The sequence below is a fragment of the Microtus oregoni genome, unplaced genomic scaffold (assembly GCF_018167655.1).
Source record: "Microtus oregoni isolate MIOR12 unplaced genomic scaffold, Mior012 000010F_ref0000083, whole genome shotgun sequence".
In the NCBI taxonomy this organism is placed as follows: Eukaryota; Metazoa; Chordata; class Mammalia; order Rodentia; family Cricetidae; genus Microtus; species Microtus oregoni.
In genome coordinates this window covers 44,044,285-44,063,083 of record NW_024543069.1, presented here as the reverse complement: position 1 = coordinate 44,063,083, position 18,799 = coordinate 44,044,285, and the positions used below count along the sequence as shown (strand labels likewise).

At 42.0% G+C, this 18,799-nt stretch overlaps 1 pseudogene; it reads right to left on the bottom strand.

The window, feature by feature from the left end:
• Window positions 1–10,302: 10,302 nt before the first annotated feature.
• On the bottom strand, window positions 10,303–11,574 carry LOC121452872 (annotated as a pseudogene).
• Window positions 11,575–18,799: the final 7,225 nt, after the last annotated feature.

Genomic DNA, 18,799 nt, shown 5'->3' with positions numbered 1-18,799 from the left:
ATATGGAGACCCTATCTTACATCTCCATGAAAGAAGCCTACCAAGAGACTAGCAGCTGGGGCGATACTTGCTGGACAAATGGAGTTGTCATAACCCAGATGGGATGAAGCAGGAGGCCATGACTTTTCATCCGACTGCTTGGAACGGCTGCATTTGAAAACCTGTGGGCTATTTCTGCAATTTTTCATGTGTTGTTGCTCAAATCACTGAAACCATGAAAATCAAAACTGTGAAAAAGGGTGGGCTACTGTAGATTCAGTCCACAGATTGCTCAACAAAGCATACTGTGCCTTTGTTCCGTGACACATGTACCTTCTTGTTTATTACCATGGAGTTCGGGTGTCCCAGAAGGTGTCTTTCGTGGAGAGGCCAGAACATGAGCACTAGGTCTGATCTGTAGTCAAAGCAACATGTTCTCTAGGGTGACCATGCTATGCTGTATGCAGGCCATGGGATATAGTTTGTAGTTGACCAGCACTGTGTGTATGTCATGATTCAGTGTTTCATACAGTGGCAAAATAGTTTTTGTGGGGTTAATGTTTCATTCTATGTGGCCGCTCTGTTTCCTCTAGGAACTTCAACATCTCTTACCATCCAGGATCAAATGTCAACAGAAGATTCAGTTATGGACAAAGGAGAATGACCTGACTTGTCCTTAGATTCCCCTGGAGGAGGGAGCATGGCCCTTACTAAGGATCTCTGATGAATTATGTCATTTTCAATCATCTACAATGGCTGACAAAATATTCTCTTGAGTTATGTCTTGAAAAGAGAGTTGATCTGTGACATTGCTTGAAGGTATACTAGTGTCTTGGGAGACCCAAGAAGACATGAAGATGATTACGTTTTGGATATGTAATTATCATAGTGGCATGGTTAAGTAAAAACGTTTTTTGGCAGGGGCTGTTTTATTTTCTTGAGACAGGATGATAGGAACATAATTGAAACCATTTTGTGTAACTTAAGAAAACATGTACGTGACTTGAAATAATGTGATGCCTAAACCCTAGGCAGCCTTGACAGGAGCTAGGCCTCAGAAGCAAGCGCCGGGCAGGTCACCAGGCAGTTCAGTTAGGGAGCCTATCTCAGGACAGGCCTGGCTATACTAATGAACTAACCCCCCCAAGGCGGTGTTTGATGTGCTAGGGAACCAATCCCAAGTGTGAGCCATGATGGACAAAAAAAAAAAAACCAATGAGATGATACAAACACTGAGGCTTTGGAAATGGCCTCTAGGCTCTCACTGCTGTGCTCCCAAGACATGGCATCTCTTGCCTCTGTTGATTTCCGTCCATGAGAAGATGCGTGCACCATCACACCCAGCTTTAAGCACACCTTTAAGAGCACTGGCGGTTTCATCATCCTGCATTTGGGATGTAAAGAATATACTCCTGGGTTTTCTTTTACGTTCTTCTAGGCTCTTCAGTAGCAAGAAATAGGCATACACTCAGTTACTTCAAATGACCAGAGACTAATGATGACTGGCTCTTGGGAATCAATAGGATGAAAATTGCATCCCCAGACCTTGTAGGAAGAGATGCTCATCAGGCTTGTGGGGAGAGGAGAAGAAAGGCTGAGCTATAGGGATGTTCCCTGCTCAGCTGAACTGTCCATCCAAATGGAGGGGTATCCCTGTTACCCTGACAGCCACTCTTCCTAATACACACGTCTTACAACAGCTACTCACTTCAGTCCCATCTGCTCTTGTTCGCTCTTGGCTTTCCTTACTGCCTGGTCCTTCTCTACCGATTCTTCCCCCTCTACCTCCCTCTTGCCTCTATCTATATGTGCATGGTATAAATACATGTGCCAGGTGGGAGCCTATGCATGCATCTGTGCACATGGTTGCATGCACTATCTGTAGAGACCAGACTTTGACATCAGGGGTCCTCCTCTGTCTCTCGCCACCTTGGCTTCTGAGACAGGGTCTCTCTCTTTGGATGTGGAGCTCACTGTTTCAGCAAGACTGGCTGGCCATCAAGGCCTCAGGATCTGTCCTTTCTGCTTGCCAAAGTGGTTGGCAGAAATACACACCACAGCAGCCTGCTTTGTCCTTTTCTAAAGCTTCTCCTCTTCCGATAGCTTTTGACTCCTCTAGCCTTTATCCATCTGCTCATGATCTCAGCTTCACAGCCTTTGCTTACCACCCACGTGTTTGATGGTTAGTGATGACTGTCAATCAACCCAAAAGTCAGAAGCCCCTGGGAGATGGGACTCTGCACATGCACGGAGCAGAGCATCGTAATCATGTTCGTCCAAGTTGGGAGACTCCACCAGGTTTGGCGGCTCCCTTCCTTACCTGAGTCCTTGTTCTGAGTGAGAGGGGGACAGGCAGCACTGGACACTTGTCGTCCTGCTTGTGGACAGCAGATGCCTTGTGACCTGCTCCCTCCAGCTCCAGCTGCTGTGACTCACTTCCCTGCCGTGGTGGACTGTGACCTGGAACTGGGAGCCAGGACAGGCCCTCTTCCCTCAAACTGCTTTAGTCAGTGTGTTTCCCACACCAGCAGGAGGGTCGAAGGCACCACACGCAAGTTCAACTCTCAGGAAATAATCACATTGGGTCAGACTGCCACCACAATTTCTAAGTAGTAGACATCTCAAGCCAAAGCTTGATCTGTCCCTCTGATTAAGCTGTGATGTACAAAAATATTGAATTTTATTAGACACACTGTAAACATATCTCTATGTGAATGTGTACGTGTGTGTGTGCGCACACATGTGTATATGTGTGCAAGTGCCTTTGGAGGCCACAAGAGGGTGTTGGATCCTCTGAACTTGTAGGTACACGTGGTTGCCAGCCACCTGATGTGTGTGGGTGCTGGGTACAGAACTCTTGTCTTCTTCATGAGAAGCAAGCACTTCCTTAACAGCTGAGCTATCTGGAAAAAAATGACTGTGTTTCTTCTTTAAAGTCAACGTGCATAATTTGTTTACAAAAGACCTTTGAGCAGTGAATGTAAGTGGCCGTGACTTCATCACCGCGGAACAGGACTGCATTGCATAGAGCAGCAAATGAGATCTCAGTGAGACCACTGCTGGGAAGGTTTGTGTGAGCTAATGCTCACACAATGTGCATTCTTGGTGTGTGTTTGTGTGTGTGTGTGTGTGTGTGTGATAAAAGCTTACATTATTCACCATTGTGTTCAGAGTTCCTTAAATTCCCCTCTCCCCAAAGTTAGTCTATCCCCTGACACAGGTCTTTGCCCCTCCTCCGTTGGTAATTTAGTGCAAATAACATGCGTGTTTCTGAAAAGGCAACCCATGCAAGTGCTAGAACTTTCCGAGTGCTGTATTCTTTAACATTGGAAAGTTTCAGAGGTTATCCCAAGAGTGACACAAATCCTCATGTGGTGTCATATTAATTAGCTCTCAAAGCCCTTTCCAAGTTACCCAAGGTTTAGCTCCAACTCTGTCTTAGGGTACTCATTGCTGTGATGGAACACTGTGACCAAAGAACTTGGGGAGGAAAGGGTTTATTTGGCTTACACTTTCGCATCTCTGTTGAAGGAAGTCAGGACAGGAACTCACACACAGCAGGATCCTGGAGGCAGAAGCTGATGCAGAGGCAATGGATGGGTGCTGCTGACTGGCTTGCTCCACATGGCTTGCTTAGCCTGCTTCCTCATAGAACCCAGGACCACCAGCCCAGGATGGTAGTATCCACAATGGGCTGGACCCTCTCCCATCCACCACTGGTTAAGAAAATGCCCTACAGGCTTGTCTACAGCCTGATCTTATGAAGGTGTTTTCTCTATCAAGGGTCCTTCCTCTCAGATGACTTGGGCCAAGCTGACATGAAACTCGCCATGAACACACTACCTTCCACTCCACACCCCATTTCTCTTGTCTGCCACTGGTAGCCATCACTTTAACATTGCACCATCTGCTTATCACCATGTTTTGTTGCTCTCGGCCTTGACTACTGTATGCACCGTCCTTGTTTACGACTGGTGAAGAGGCTACAAATCCTCTGGAATGCGCGGCTCTGCTGTGACGCCACAAAACCTGGAAAGAAGGTCTTCATTAAGGGATTGTCTGGATCAGGTTGGCCTGTGGACGTGTCTGTGGGGACTAAGTGAACTGCGATGTAGACCCCACCACACTGCAGGTAGCACTATTCTCCAGGCAAGGGGATCTTGAACTGTGTGAGGGCGGGCAAGTGAAGCCAAGCACAGACCAGCACACAGTCTTGTCTGAATTTATTTCTCTCTGCTCTGGGCGTGGCTTTAAAATGACAAGTTCCCCACCCTGACTCCCCTGCATAGTGGACTAATGACTAGGAAGTGTCAGCCAAATAAACCCGTTCTCTTCTAAGCTGCTTTGATCAGGGTGCTTTATCACAGCAATGGAAACCTTGAACTTTAGTGGCTCTGCAGCAGACTGTTCTTGGGCTGTGGTCCTGTCCAACATTCCTCAGATCAGTGCTAGGTCAGTGTTTTGCTTTCCCAGGCCCCTCGGGTTTGGGGTGTAGGCCATGGGCAGCAGTTAACCCAGCAATGCCCAATGAATCCTCACACATTGGTTTACCACGTTTGGTAATACTCCAAGTTGTTACTCTGGTACTAGTACTTAGATGCTTGGTACTTAGTACTTAACACTTGGGTGTTGACTATCATACTAACAACGCAGGCTCAGTCTTGTGTTCCTGTAGACCCCAGAGTAGGACCCTACCTAGTAGGCTGGGTACAACTCCTTTGCAGACTGATATTTCCATTTTTTCCCATTTCCTTATTAGGTGATCATCTTGAAGACAGTACCTGTTACATAACTGCTTTAGTTTTTTCCATGTTGACTAATGCAATGAGTGCTCAATATAAATTATTGAACAAATTAATGTAAATAAAATGAGTCAAATAATTTCAATATTTAACCTTCTAGAAAACAAAGCCCTTGAATTTGTTGTTTGTTTGTTTTGAGACAGGGTCCCATTATACAGCCCATGTTGGTTTTGACTTTTTCCACCCTCCTGCTCAGACTTTTAAGCACTGGGATTATAGATAAATGCCACCACACCCAGTGATAATGCTTTTAGCAGACAAAATGAATCAGCCATTTCAGAAAAAAGGAGAAGGCTTCTGAGTTATAACTCCCCCCTCATTCAAAGGTAACTGAGCACAAGGTTGCAATTTTTAATTTTAATGATAAATCAGATTTTTTCAATTCAGAGTCACTCTGGAAGGTATTTTATATGTGCATGGGCTTTATTTCTTCCTTTCCTAAGGCCACATAGAATAAAAACTTGATTAGAAATACATTTTTCATATGCTGGTGGGTGGTTGCCTAGCAACAAGAAGTGAAGCAGTGGGGGCCATGCATGTAAACCAGATAGACACTCCACCTGGACTTTTTCCAGCACAGTTAGTAGGGTGACTAGATCATACTAACGGTTTGTCAAGCAATAAATTATTTTTGGAACAAAAGAACCAACGGAAAGAAATTTTTTACTTAATTTGGCTGTGTTTTATAGATTCACACCGGTACAGATGAAACAATTTTAAATTAGATAGTCTACAAGCTGGTCATTCAATGTCCCGCACACTTTTGGGGAACACACTGAAGTGTAGCTTTGTGTACACTTCACTCTGTAATCTGTTCGGGAAACCTCCTTGGAAAGGAGCCCCACGGTAAAGTTTGGTCAAACAGGAAGCCACGTGAGAGTAACAGCGGCAGTGCCATCAGGGAGCCAGACGATTGGTTTTTAGTCAATTTGTCTTACAAATTGTTTTACAATTAAATGAAGCTCTTAGTTGACTGACTTGTCTCAAATATGCACATAATATGACAGGTTATATACATGTATTGTCATTTCTAGAAATGACCGATATACTTATTAGCCTAGAGAGACCTTGGTATGTTTTCCTTTTTAATTTTTTTTAAACTTCATACTGCTATGTGAAAGTGTGTTCATGTATGGTGTGTGTCCATGTGCGTTCGCATGTCTGTGTCAGCATGTGTGGAGGTCAGAAGACAAGGTTGTGGGGTCACCTCTCTCTTCCCTAGGCACAGCAGAGGCCTTACTGGCCGGAGCATCTTGACAGCCCCTCTACTATGGTTTAATGAAGAGTCATACCCAACTTGAGTGCTGCTCAGTCGGATGCTTTCACAGCAAGCTTTTAGGATGGGAAGAATCGGCCTTTGCAAACACTGTTGATGCATGGAGACCCATGCAACCTTCAACATAATCTCATTACACATAAATTCACTTCTGTAACACACAGAAACACAAACACACATGCACACACACATGTATACTCACACATATAGTCATGCTCACAGAACTAGCCATCACTCCTGTCTTTCTCCATATTTTCAGTGTCTGTGGGTTTGCCTGTATGACATTTCCATCCTCTTGCAATCACAGTCTATCAGCCTCCGTCCCAGCTTCTCCGATGAAGCCTAACACTCCCACGGCCTACCATGCTGGAACACTGGTACTTCCTATCTCTTTCTTTCCCTTTGCTTGTGTTTGAGATAAAACCCAGGGTCTGGGATGTGCTAGCTAAGTCATCTCCTTTACTTATCCGACTTCAGACTTATTTTAAAAAACAAATTCATAATTCATAAATTATACATTTATATATTTTGTGTGTATGGGTGTTTTTCCTGTGTGTAGATTGGTTTTCTCTCAACTTGTTACAAGCAAAGATATAAGAAGGAACTTTGGTTGAGAGAAATGTCTCTATCAGATTGGCTATAGGCAAGCCTATAATACATTTTCCAGGTTCATGATTAATGTGAGAGGACCAGTCCCCAGTGAGCAGTGACCACCCTGAACATGTGGTCCTTCATGGTAAAAGAAAGCAGGATGAATGAGCCACAAGGAACAACCAGTAGGCAAGCAGTGTTCCCCCATGGCCCCCGGATCAGCTCCTGCCTTCAAGTTTCTACCTGACTTCCTCAGAGACTGACTGTAATCAGGGTGTGTAAACCTCTTTCCTTCCTCAGTTGCTATGGTCACAATCTTTACCACAGCAAAAGAAGCAGACTCCAATACTTGCGTGTAAATTTGTATATGCACCATGTGTAGGCCTGTTGCTCATAGAGGCCAGAAGAGGGCATGGGGACCCCAGAGTTAGAGTTACAGATGGGTGTGAACTGCCACCTGGGTGCTGGGAGCTGCACCTGAGTCCTCCACAAAAGCAGTCAGTACTGAGCCATCTCTCCAACCCCACTTCATAATATTTTATTACTGAATGGTTTTTCTATTATATTGTTATGCCACCCAGAATTTTATAGACCTGCATTGTAGTGAGTGGAGCTTCTATGATGACCATGGGCAGGTTTTTTGTCTGAGCACCCCTTCAGTGATGTACACCATATGTCCAGGTGTGGAGTTCAGATACATGGTGATTCTGGGTCTAACATTTGTGCAAAAGCTGTACTATTTTCATCCACACAATAGTGGATGAACATCCTAGTTTCTCTACACTTCCACCAGGACTTCTCTTGTCTATTGCTTTTGCTCACAGTCATTAGAGCAGGGTGAAATGATGTCCTTAACAATTAATATTTTATTTGTTTATTTATATTCACTGTGTGTGTGCGTGCAAGTGTGTGATGCATGTATAATTGGATGCTCTCTTCCATGTGGGGACACGTGGAGGACAGACGTCAACAAGCTTCTTCCTCAATTGCTTCTCTACCTGAATATTTGAGACAGAGTCTCTCACTGAACTCGGAGTTCACAGTCATTTGCTAAGCTGCCTAGCCAGTGAGTCTCAGGGCTCATCCCCTTCTTGTATCCCCAGTGCTGAGACTGCAGATACACATTGCTGTGCCTTGCTTTTCTGTGGTGCTGGGGCAGGCCCTCACCTCCTCATAGTAGTACCTTACCCGCTTACCCCTGAGCCATCTCCCTAGTCTCCTTTTGACTTTCTGGATAGTAGCATTTGGAAAATGAACATTTTTAGTTTTCATGAAATTCAGTTTAGGTATTTTATTGCTGCTTTTGTTTTTGGTGCCATGTTTAGGAATCCATCTCATAAGCTGAGGTATGGAGGTTTACTCATACTGACCCATTAGTTTCATCTTAAGCTCTTCCCTTAGCTCTATAACATTTTTGGGGTTGTTTAATTTATTGTGAAGTAGGAATCTGACATCAATGTTTTTCATATTTGTATTTTTTAAATCTTTTTATTTTTTTATTTGGTAACCTTGGAATCTTGTTGAAAATTAATACAAGCATTTACTTATGAACTCTCAATTCCCCCCTTATCCTCAAACAGCAGTGTCTTGATTAATTTATGATAGTATTAGGTTTAGAAATCAGAAAGTGTCATTACTCCAACTTTGTTTATCTTTTTCAAGATTTTTCTGGATATGACTAACTGCTTAGTATTTTGATATAAACTTTAGAATATCCTTGTCACTTGCCCCAGAAAATTACACTGTTTTTTATTAGAATACATCAAATCTAAAGGCAAATATAAAAAATAAAGTGATATAAATAAATATTTTAGTCATTGGTTATCTTAGTTATTGCTCTATTCCTGTGACACCATGACCAAGTTAATTCTTTGAGGTTACAAGAGCCCATACTAAGTCCAGTGTCTCTGTCTGTTGATCAGGATGTAGAACTCTCAGCTACTTCTCCAGCAGAAGAGGTTTAGTCTATTATGGCAGGGAGGATGGTGGCAGGCAGGTAGGTGCTGGAGAAGTAGCTGAGAGTTCTACATCCTGATCAACAGACAGAGACACTGGACTTAGTATGGGCTCTTGTAACCTCAAAGCCCACCCCAGCGATAACTTCCTACAACAAGGCCTCCTAATCCTTCTAATCCTTTCAAATGTTTCCACTTCCTGGTGACTAGACACTTAAATAGACGAGCCTGTGGGGGCCATTCTCAAGCAAATCCTTGCACTGGCCCATGACTATGGGATATCTTTTCTCTCAAGTATTTTTCAAAACATGTAGGAGTGTTTAATGATTAAATTGTAGGGCTATTTTGAGGAATTTATTTATAAGCATTTCAGAATCCTATCAATTAAAAAACTCTCATATAGGTGGGTAAAACAAAATAGAAATCTCTGAAGTAGACTTTTACAACTATATTAGCCTTCCTTTCACAAGTCAACAAGACAACACAATGAAGAAAGGTTTGTTTTCCAACAGCTGCTGCTGGAATAGTCAAATGTCCACCTGTGGAGAAAGTGAACCTGAATGGAAACTTTGTGAACAAAAAACATTAAGCAGAAAGTAACTGTAGACATAAAATGCAAAGGCCTAAAAATGAGAATGTCTTGAAAATAGAAGAAATTTTGCTTGCTTTTGTGACTGATGGATTTGAAAATAAAATAACAGATGATTTGGTTTAAAAATAACAAAGCCAATGAGCAGTTATGTCGCCAGAGAAGATACACAATAATAAATGCCTGAAAAGAGGCTCGTCCTCGTTTGTCACAGGGCACTGAAGTGTAGCAGCGCCGGCTGCATACCTCTTAAGACAGTTAAAGCTCTAGGAACAGACACGGCAGCTGCCGACAGCAGAAGGCTGCAGGAATCTTTCATGGCCAGGATGCAGAACCACATAAAAGCTTCACCAGGCAGCCACGCTGCTCCCATAAGAATAAAATGGAACTGATGGTACATCCAGTGACCTTGCTATGGGGTATTTCCCAACTAATTTAAAACATGTCTGCACAAAAGCCCAGGTATTCATGCTTAGAGCAGCATTGATGATGATGATGATGATGATGATGATGATGATGATGATGATGATGATGAAAATAATAATAATAGTTTCTTGAAACAGAAACGTCTCCCAAAATGTGAGCGGGTGAGAGAACAGATGTATAGACACTCACTGCAATGTCACTTGATGATCAAAAGGGCTAAGCTACAATCAATCTTTAATAAATATCTCCAGTGAGAGAAATCAGTCTGAAGAAGCTTTGTGTTACATGGCTTCAGGAATATGACATCATGAAAAAGGCAGGAGTGCCAACTGGCATCATTATGCCAGTCTTGCTTAGGTAACATATCTGTTGTCTATAATATTACTGGTACATATATGCATATGCATAAAATATATAACATATAATATTATATAATAACATATGATGTAATTATTGTATATTATACAATAATATTATCTGTTATATATGTACTAAACGTGAAAATATAATGTACATCTATGCATATATGTAAGTAATAATTATAGACAATAGACAAAGAAGTCCTGAATTTGAGAGGAAGTGGGAGGCACAAGAGGAGTGGGAGGGACAGAGGGAGCGGTGGAAATGATCTCAATACAGTGTTCATGTATGAAATCCCTCAAAACTAATTTATTTATTTATTTATTTTTTACTTTATTAAAATACTGAGTTTATTTCACATGTATATTTGTCTCCCTACCATTTCCACATCTGACCACCACTATTACTATGTCCTATCATAACATTCCATACATACTTAAAACCAAGTAAAGGGTGGAGCTCCATCCTTGAAAACTAAACAGGCATTTTAGACAACATTCTTGGCAATGGAACCTGGACAACATTTATCAAACACAGTAGGGAAAGTTCTCACTTTGCATTATAAAAAGGACAGCCAGATATATCAACTGTTACAGAAATTAAGTAAGACGGAATATTTCAAACTGTTTAAACTATTTTCTTAAAGAGACTTCCTCCACTGCCAGAGATCTTGAATAGCCTCCTGGTCAGTCATCCGGAAGCAATTCTTCACATAATTAATGAACTTGGCTTCCACTTTGGGAAGAGAGCCACCTTTTTCTATACTTGCTTGCATTTTTGCCTTAATGTCTTCTACAGAACTAGGTCCTTTTGGTGTTTTAGGGTTTTTTTTTCCTGTTTTTTGAAGGACTCTTGACCCTTTGATCTTGGTGTTGATGGTTTTAAGTCTTTTCCATTTTGGTTTGATTTTTGTGCATTTTTGGCTGGGGTATCTCGTACAGATTTCTTCACTGGAACTTTTTCTTCAGCTTCCTCATCATCAAAATCATCGTCGTCATCATCTTCATCATCCTCATCATCTTCATCATCATCCTCATCAAGTTTTACTTTTTTCTGTGGAAACTTGTTGCCACCTCCAGGAGCAGATCGCTTTCCAGACATACTCAACAGCTTTACATCCTCCTCATCTTCATCTTCTGACTCTGCATCTTCCTCTACAGCTACTAGATGCTGTCCACTAATGTGCACAGGCCCAGAACCACACTTCAATCTTAAGACCACAGGGGGTGTTATTTCAAATCCCCCAAGAGAAACTGTTGGCTGTACAGACATTTTCAAAGTTGCCAGTGTTACTTTAATTGGACTGCCTTCATAGTTCATTGCTTCTGCCTCTACAATGTGTAATTCGTCTTTTGCCCCAGCACCTAAACTAACCGTTCTTAGTGATAACTGGTGCTCATTCTCATCATTATCCACCTTAAAGTGATAATCTTTGTCGGCTTTTAGTTCACAGCCGCAAAGGTAGTTCTGAGGCCTTAGAGGGCTCATGTCCATGTCCATGGAGTCTTCCATGAGGTGAAGGCGCGTTCTTCGGTGGCAGAGAAGTCGGACGGAGGGTTCTGCCTGCTGCTCCTCAGAACAGGCACGCAGGACGGAATCACGCCAGCAAAGTTAATTTACATTGCAAATTAAATCTTTAAAAATAGAAGTGGGAGGATCCTAGACTGGACTATAGAATGCTGTAAAGTAATCCAATGAGGTGGGATGGGGAGGAGTCCTGATCTAAGAAACTAAAGAAATAAATAGGTTCTGCAAAGCTAAAGACCAAATATTACATGTAAGCACAGTACTGCAGCTCATAAGGCTGTTTCCTTGAGGTTAGAGGTAAAGCTGCTATATCTGTGCACTGGAATTAAATGAGAAAGCAAGAAGAATCTGAAACATCGCATGGACTTTCATGGATGAATAAGATAACGTACAGAAGTATATATAAACACATATGCTTATGTAAAAGGAAGAATAGATCCCAAGAAACATGTATGCATGTATTTCAACGCTACATCAGCTGAAAGGGCCTAAAGTCAAGAAACACCCTAACAACAAACCTTCTTTGTGTCCAGATATTGTCTCCCAATAGAATCCTTCAATTAAACAAACTGGTTCTCCTTGGAGAACTCCTTGCTTGTGGGAAGGAACCAGGAGATGTGTTAAAAAAAAAACCCAACTCATGGTTCTAGAAATAACAAAGGGTTTTAAATAGAATCTGTGGTGATGCAAAGATGTCAGAGGGACACAACAATTGATTGAGCATGTGTTCCCTGGCAAAGATCAAAAAGTCTAAACAATCAAGTGTGTTGAATTATAACTCATAACTGTTATGGACCAGCTCAGCCGGGGCACTGGGACCAATGGGACAGGGCCTCAGAAATAGGTGGGTAAGGAGTCAGCAAATGACAGACCGACAAGGCTCAAAGGAATCGCATCTGAACGCGTCTTTACTAGGCATGAAGCTCATCCTTTATACAGAAGAGATTCTTAACAGCATGTATTGTTTTTTTTTCATGTGATACAGATTATTCTGAGAATCATTATATCAGATACATGAGAATAGATTTTCTCAGGCAGATATCCCCTGTGTGAGTCTGCAGTTGGTCATGCTAGACATGGCTTGGCATTATTTCGATATAAATCTTTATCTAGGCTATGAGTTCATGGCCTTCTGAGCTAAGGGCAAGCAGTTGTGGTTAACAGTCACACCGTCTCCAGTCTTTTTATATTTCTGCCATCTATGCAGCAGAACTTATTTCCTTCTCCTTCTCCATATTTCTAACTCCTTTTTAAACTTTTCCCAAAACCAATCTCAAGAAGTTACAGGCATTTATCTCTCTCTTCCGTCCTTATCCCATTTTGTTGAATCTGTCTTAATTGCTTAATTAAGTTTGCCTTTTGTTCTTCATTTACTAAGCACCAGGTTAAACTTGGAAACCTTTTCCCTTGAATATTAACCCATCTTCCTCCATTAGCATCATATAGTCCTGAATATAGCAATATCTCATCAGTAGACTCTGGAAACTTAAACATCCTATCTTCACTTCCAGAAGAAACCAGACTGCGTTCCTTAGAACATAAGCAGGTAATGCCAAAGGTGCAAGGGCTCTGATGCAGGAAGCACAGCACACACACACACACACAGCACACACACCTTCTCTGCGGGCACTCTTCCTTGAAGCTTGTGCCACAGCCTACATGAGAGACCACGTAGACTCCGCAGGAGGTGGCGTGACAGGAAACTATAAAATAAATATCTATAAGTCTGCATTGACATAAATACATGACAGAGAAGAAAAATAAATGTGGAAGAAGAGGTAAATAATTTTGAATAGAAAGATTACAAATAATTTATCAGACACTAGATGCCTGAGACAGGGCAAAACTATCTCTTTAGATGGAGGTTGTACGTACAGACTGCAGCCTTCTAAAGAGCAGGGTGACAGGCTTGGATGGGATAAGCTTATAGAGCAAAAAACAGAACAGAGCTGCTACAAGTCAGATGACCTAAGTCATGTTAATAGTGGGGACCCTTCATATGACACAGTGAAAATAGTACTTCATTTCTGTGGTCCCTCCCCAAATCTGTAACCCCAGAGTCATCATTACAAACACAAGAGACAAATCCAGCACCATAGATAACTCGAAATTCTAAAGGCTTCCAAAGCAAAGACTGAGAAACTGTCCGCAGAGGTGTCTGAGTGTTATTCTCTTTTGGGATCTTAGAACAGTGAAAGATTATTAGGGAAAGCTGAGGAAATGTGAGTTGGCAGGGCTGACAGTATATTTCAATACATTATGTTATCTCAATAACATTATTTATCTGAATTTGGATACTTTCTGGACAAAATCTGTAGAATGTCTTATCAAGGTGCTTGTTTACTTCACTTATGCGTTCCAAAAAAAAAAAAATGCCAACAGTGAAACAGCTGGTAGGTTCTGGTAATTATTCGGAATTTCCACTTAGTGTCCTGATGCAGAGAATTACTAACTGCTACCTGGGGAATCTGGAAGCATAAATACAGCTCTCAAAGAGCCCTGTGTAGTCCCTGGGGAGATGTTTTGTACAGAGAATGGGTTACATTAACTCTGATCATGAATCAGAAATAGATGGTTACCCAAGCACTCTTGTATCCAAGAGCTTTGAATGTGTGTGAATGATGGAAGAATGAACTATGGGCATACAAATATTGGTGCAGGACTGGAGAAATGGCTCAGTGGTTAAGAGAGTATACTGTTCCTGCAGAAGACCTGAGTTCAATTCCCAGGACTGGAGAAATGGCTCAGTGGTTAAGAGAGTATACTATTCCTGCAAAGGACCTGAGTTCAATTCCCAGCACCCACTTTGGGCAGCTCACAATCACATGCAATTCCAGTTTCAAGAAATCTGATGCCCTATTCTGGCCTCTGTGGCCACCTGCACATGTGCACATACTCCTACACACACACACACACACACACACACACACACACAAAATCAAAAGCCAAGTCTTTTAAAACCATTGGTTCTGTATGTGAGAGGGAAAGGTGAAATGTCAGGAAACCTGACCCCCAATAAAATGGCATGCATGTATGCATATTGCATATGTATAATTGAAATTAAACTTTCATTAAATAAATTATGTCTTTATTTTGTAGCTTCTATTATGTTTCTAATATATAAAATATTGAAGCAGTTACTTGTTGAACATGACCAACTTACTTTTTAACAATTCAAACTAGTTTCTGACATTTTAATGCTAAATGCTTCACATGCATATTAGAAGCTGAAACTCAATATTAAAGTGTTTTGTTAGTACATATTAATTGCACACGACATCAGATTTTATGAATCTTTCATACATATACATGATTTCAGCTGTAATTACTCTCCACCCTTTCTCTTCTACTTCTACTTTCTATATCTTTTTTTGGTTTTTTACTTTCACGTCTTTTTTTCATGGCCCAGTGTGTTTGGTTGAGTGTATTTAAAGAAACGTGAATAGAGGTGTCTGTCGATGAATGTGTGCTCACCAGGGGCTACACCAGTGAAGAAAATGTCTCCGCCTCCTTCATTAACCATTATCTGTGCATAAATCCTCATGGACCGAGAAGGTGTATAATTTAATATTTTTAAAATATTTATTTTTTACTATTTTTAATTGTTTGTATCTGTGGTGTGTGCACAGAGTACAGTGTCCATGGAAGTCAGAGATGTTAGATCCTCAAAGCTGGAGTTACAGGCAGTTGTGAGCCACCTGACCTAGGTGCTGGGAAGCAAATGCTGGTCGTCTACAAGTGCAGTGTGTATTCTCAACTGCTGAGCTGTCTCTCTAGCCCATTAGCTCAGTCTTTTTATGGTTCTCTGTTCTGTGTAAAGTTTGCATATTGTCAAGGGCACAATGGAAGGGAACAATAGGTATCTGGGGACTTTACACCTAATTGGCACTAGTTGGGCAACTAAAAAAGCAGAAAACTATTCTTGCCAGGTTGTGAAGCTCAAAGTCTGAAGTCAAAGTATAGACAAGCATGGATCTGTGGTTTGACTTCCATGATATAAAAAGGCATGGTAAAAGATTATACCTTCAATTAAAGTATCCAATCAGTTCCCAGAACTTGCAAGTAGACAGTGGAGGAAGGATAGCCAAAACAATCTTATACAATAAAGGATTGTCTGGAGGCATTACCATCCCTGACTTCAAACTCTATTACAGAGCTACGGTATTGAAAACAGCTTGGTATTGGCATAAAAACAGAGAAGTCGACCAATGGAATTGAATAGAAGACCCTGACATTAACCCACAAACCCATGAACACCTGATTTTCGATAAAGGAGCTAAAAGTATACAACGGAAAAAAGAGAGCATCTTCAACAAATTGTGCTGGCAAAACTGGATGCCAATCTGTAGAAGAATGAAAATAGATCCATATCTATCGCCATGCACAAGACTCAAGTCCAAATGGATTAAAGACCTCAATATCAGTCTGAACACACTGAACCTGGTAGAAGAGAAAGTGGGAAGTACTCCAGAACACATGGGCACAGGAGACCACTTCCTACGTATAACCCCAGCAGCACAAACATTAAGGGTCTCATTGAATAAATGGGACCTCCTGAGACTGAGAAGCTTCTGTAAAGCAAAGGACACTATCACTAAGACAAAAAGGCAACCCACTTACTGGGAGAAGATCTTCACCAACCCTGCAACTGGCAAAGGTCTGATCTCCAAAATATATAAAGAACTCAAGAAATTAGACCATTAAAGGCTATTCAACCCAATTATAAAATGGGGCACTGAGCTGAACAGAGAATTCTCAACAGAAGAAGTTTAAATGGCCAAAAGACATTTAAGGTCATGCTCAACTTTCTTAGCGATCAGGGAAATGCAAATCAAGACACCTTTAAGATACCATCATACACCTGTCAGAATGGCTAAAATAAAAAACACCAGTGATAGCCTTTGCTGGAGAGTTGTGGAGAAAGGGGTACACTCATCCATTGCTGGTGGGAATGCAAACTTGTGCAACCACTCTGGAAAGCAGTGTGGCGGTTTCTCAGGAAATTCAGGATCAACTTACCCCTGGACCCAGCAATACCACTCTTGGGAATATACCCAAGAGAGGCCTTATCATACAACAAAAGTATATGCTATACTATGTTCATAGCAGCATTGTTTGTAATAGCCAGAACCTGGAAACAACCTAGATGCCCTTCAATGGAAGAATGGATGAAGAAAGTATGGAATATATACATATTAGAGTACTACTCAGCAGTAAAAAACAAGGACTTCTTGAATTTTGCATACAAATGGATGGAAATAGAAAACACTATCCTGAGTGAGGCAAGCCAGACCCAAAAAGAGGAACATGGGATGTACTCACTCATATTTGGTTTCTAGCCATAAATAAAGAACATTGAGCCTATAATTCATGGATCCTAGAGAAGCTAAATAAGAAGGTGAATCCAAAGACAAACATATACGCATCCTCCTGAATATTAACCTTCATCAGGTGATGAAAGGAGACAGAGACAGAGACCCACATTGGAGCACCGGACTAAAATCTCAAGGTCCAAATCAGGAGCAGAAGGAGAGAGAGCACGAGCAAGGAACTCAGGACCGCGAGGGGTGCACCCACACACTGAGACAATGGGGATGTTCTATTGGGAACCCACTAAGGCCAGCTGGCCTGGGTCTGAAAAAGCATGGGATAACACCGGACTAGCTGAACATAGCGGACAATGAGGACTACTGAGATCCCAAGAACAATGGCAATGGGTTTTTGATCCTACTGCACGTACTGGCTTTGGGGGAGCCTAGGCAGTTTGGATGCTCACCTTACTAGACCTGGATGGAGGTGGGTGGTCCTTGGACTTCCCACATGTCAGGGAACCCTGATTGCTCTTCGAGCTGATGAGGGTGGGGGACTTGATCAGGGAGGGGGAGGGAAATAGGAGGCGGTAGCGGGGAGGAGGCAGAAATCTTTAATAAATTAATAAATTAATTAAAAAAAAGAACAGGTTGAAACGTAGAGTTGGAACTCGTAGAAACCTAGTGGCAGATGTGTACCACGGTGAGTGAGCAGATGTGTTCTGGTCAGCACTCGGCCAGCGCCAGTCCTCTCCTACCAGGGTAAATTTGATCATGAAACATGCATAGTTATAAGCTCACCGCACATATTTCCTTTTGATGTAAGTTGAGGGGAGTTGAATGTGTTAGGATTACTGACTTTCTAGCCCCAGTTAATAATATTGTCAGTATTGCTAGCTTTTTACAATTAGGACTGTCTTCTAAATTCTCATCTCTCATTTATCATGTGCTATGTGCCAAGTACTTTATGGGTCAGTAGAGATCCATGATAAGCACGGGTAAAACCATGAAGGTTGCATGAAGTTGTCACATGGTCTCCATTAGAACAAGGGGCCTGCAGAGGCTCCTTCATGGTGGGCCTTCACTGATTTTTAAAAATCTACAAATGGCCTGGTACTAGAATACAGAAAAAAAAGAGCCTGGTTATCAGCTGTTTACAAAACAGATAAAACAAAATCAAAATGGCACTGCCCAGGGACTCATGCAGGCCTGGTGATCTGGGGACCCATGGCAGAGTGGAAGGAGAGCAACAGCTCCTCACCATTTTCTTCTGAGCTGCACTACTTCAGGGCACAAGCACACCTGCATAGCATGCACAACAATGATAGATAAAATTCATTATTTTAAATACCCCAGACAATTAGATCTTGAATTCTTAGAACTTTGGCCTATTTTATGTGAATGAAGTCTACATAGAAATGATCATGATATATATGTAAAGTGTGACATGTTTCAGTATGCAAAAAATACACTCAGTGAAGTAAACCAGGATAATTTTTCATAATCCTGAGACCACTGTGCCTTAGACATATTTTAAATGTAAGCACTGGCCAGGAATTTGCCTCTAATCCAAAGGTCATGAGGCTTTAAAGTTCTCCCTGTTATTCTACACAGACAATACAGAGCATGTTAGATAAAATGCCCCAGACTGAGCCACTGACCTAGGCCAGAGCAGGCCTGAGGCAGCGAACTCCACAGGTACAGGACTGAGCCAGCAACTTGGGCCAGAGCGTGCCTGGGACGGTGAACTCTACAGGAGCAGGACTAAGCCAGTGACCTAGGCTGGAGCAGGTCAAAGACAGCAAACGCTGCATGAGTGGGAGTAGATCTAGACCAGGGACATTTATGGAAAAGGACTGAGCCAGCAACCTGTGGCTGAGCCAGAGCAGGCCTGAGGCAGTGAACTTCACAGAAGCAGGACTGAGCCAGTGACCTGGGCTGAAATGGGCCCAAGAAAGCAAACTCCGCATGAGTGGGAATGGATC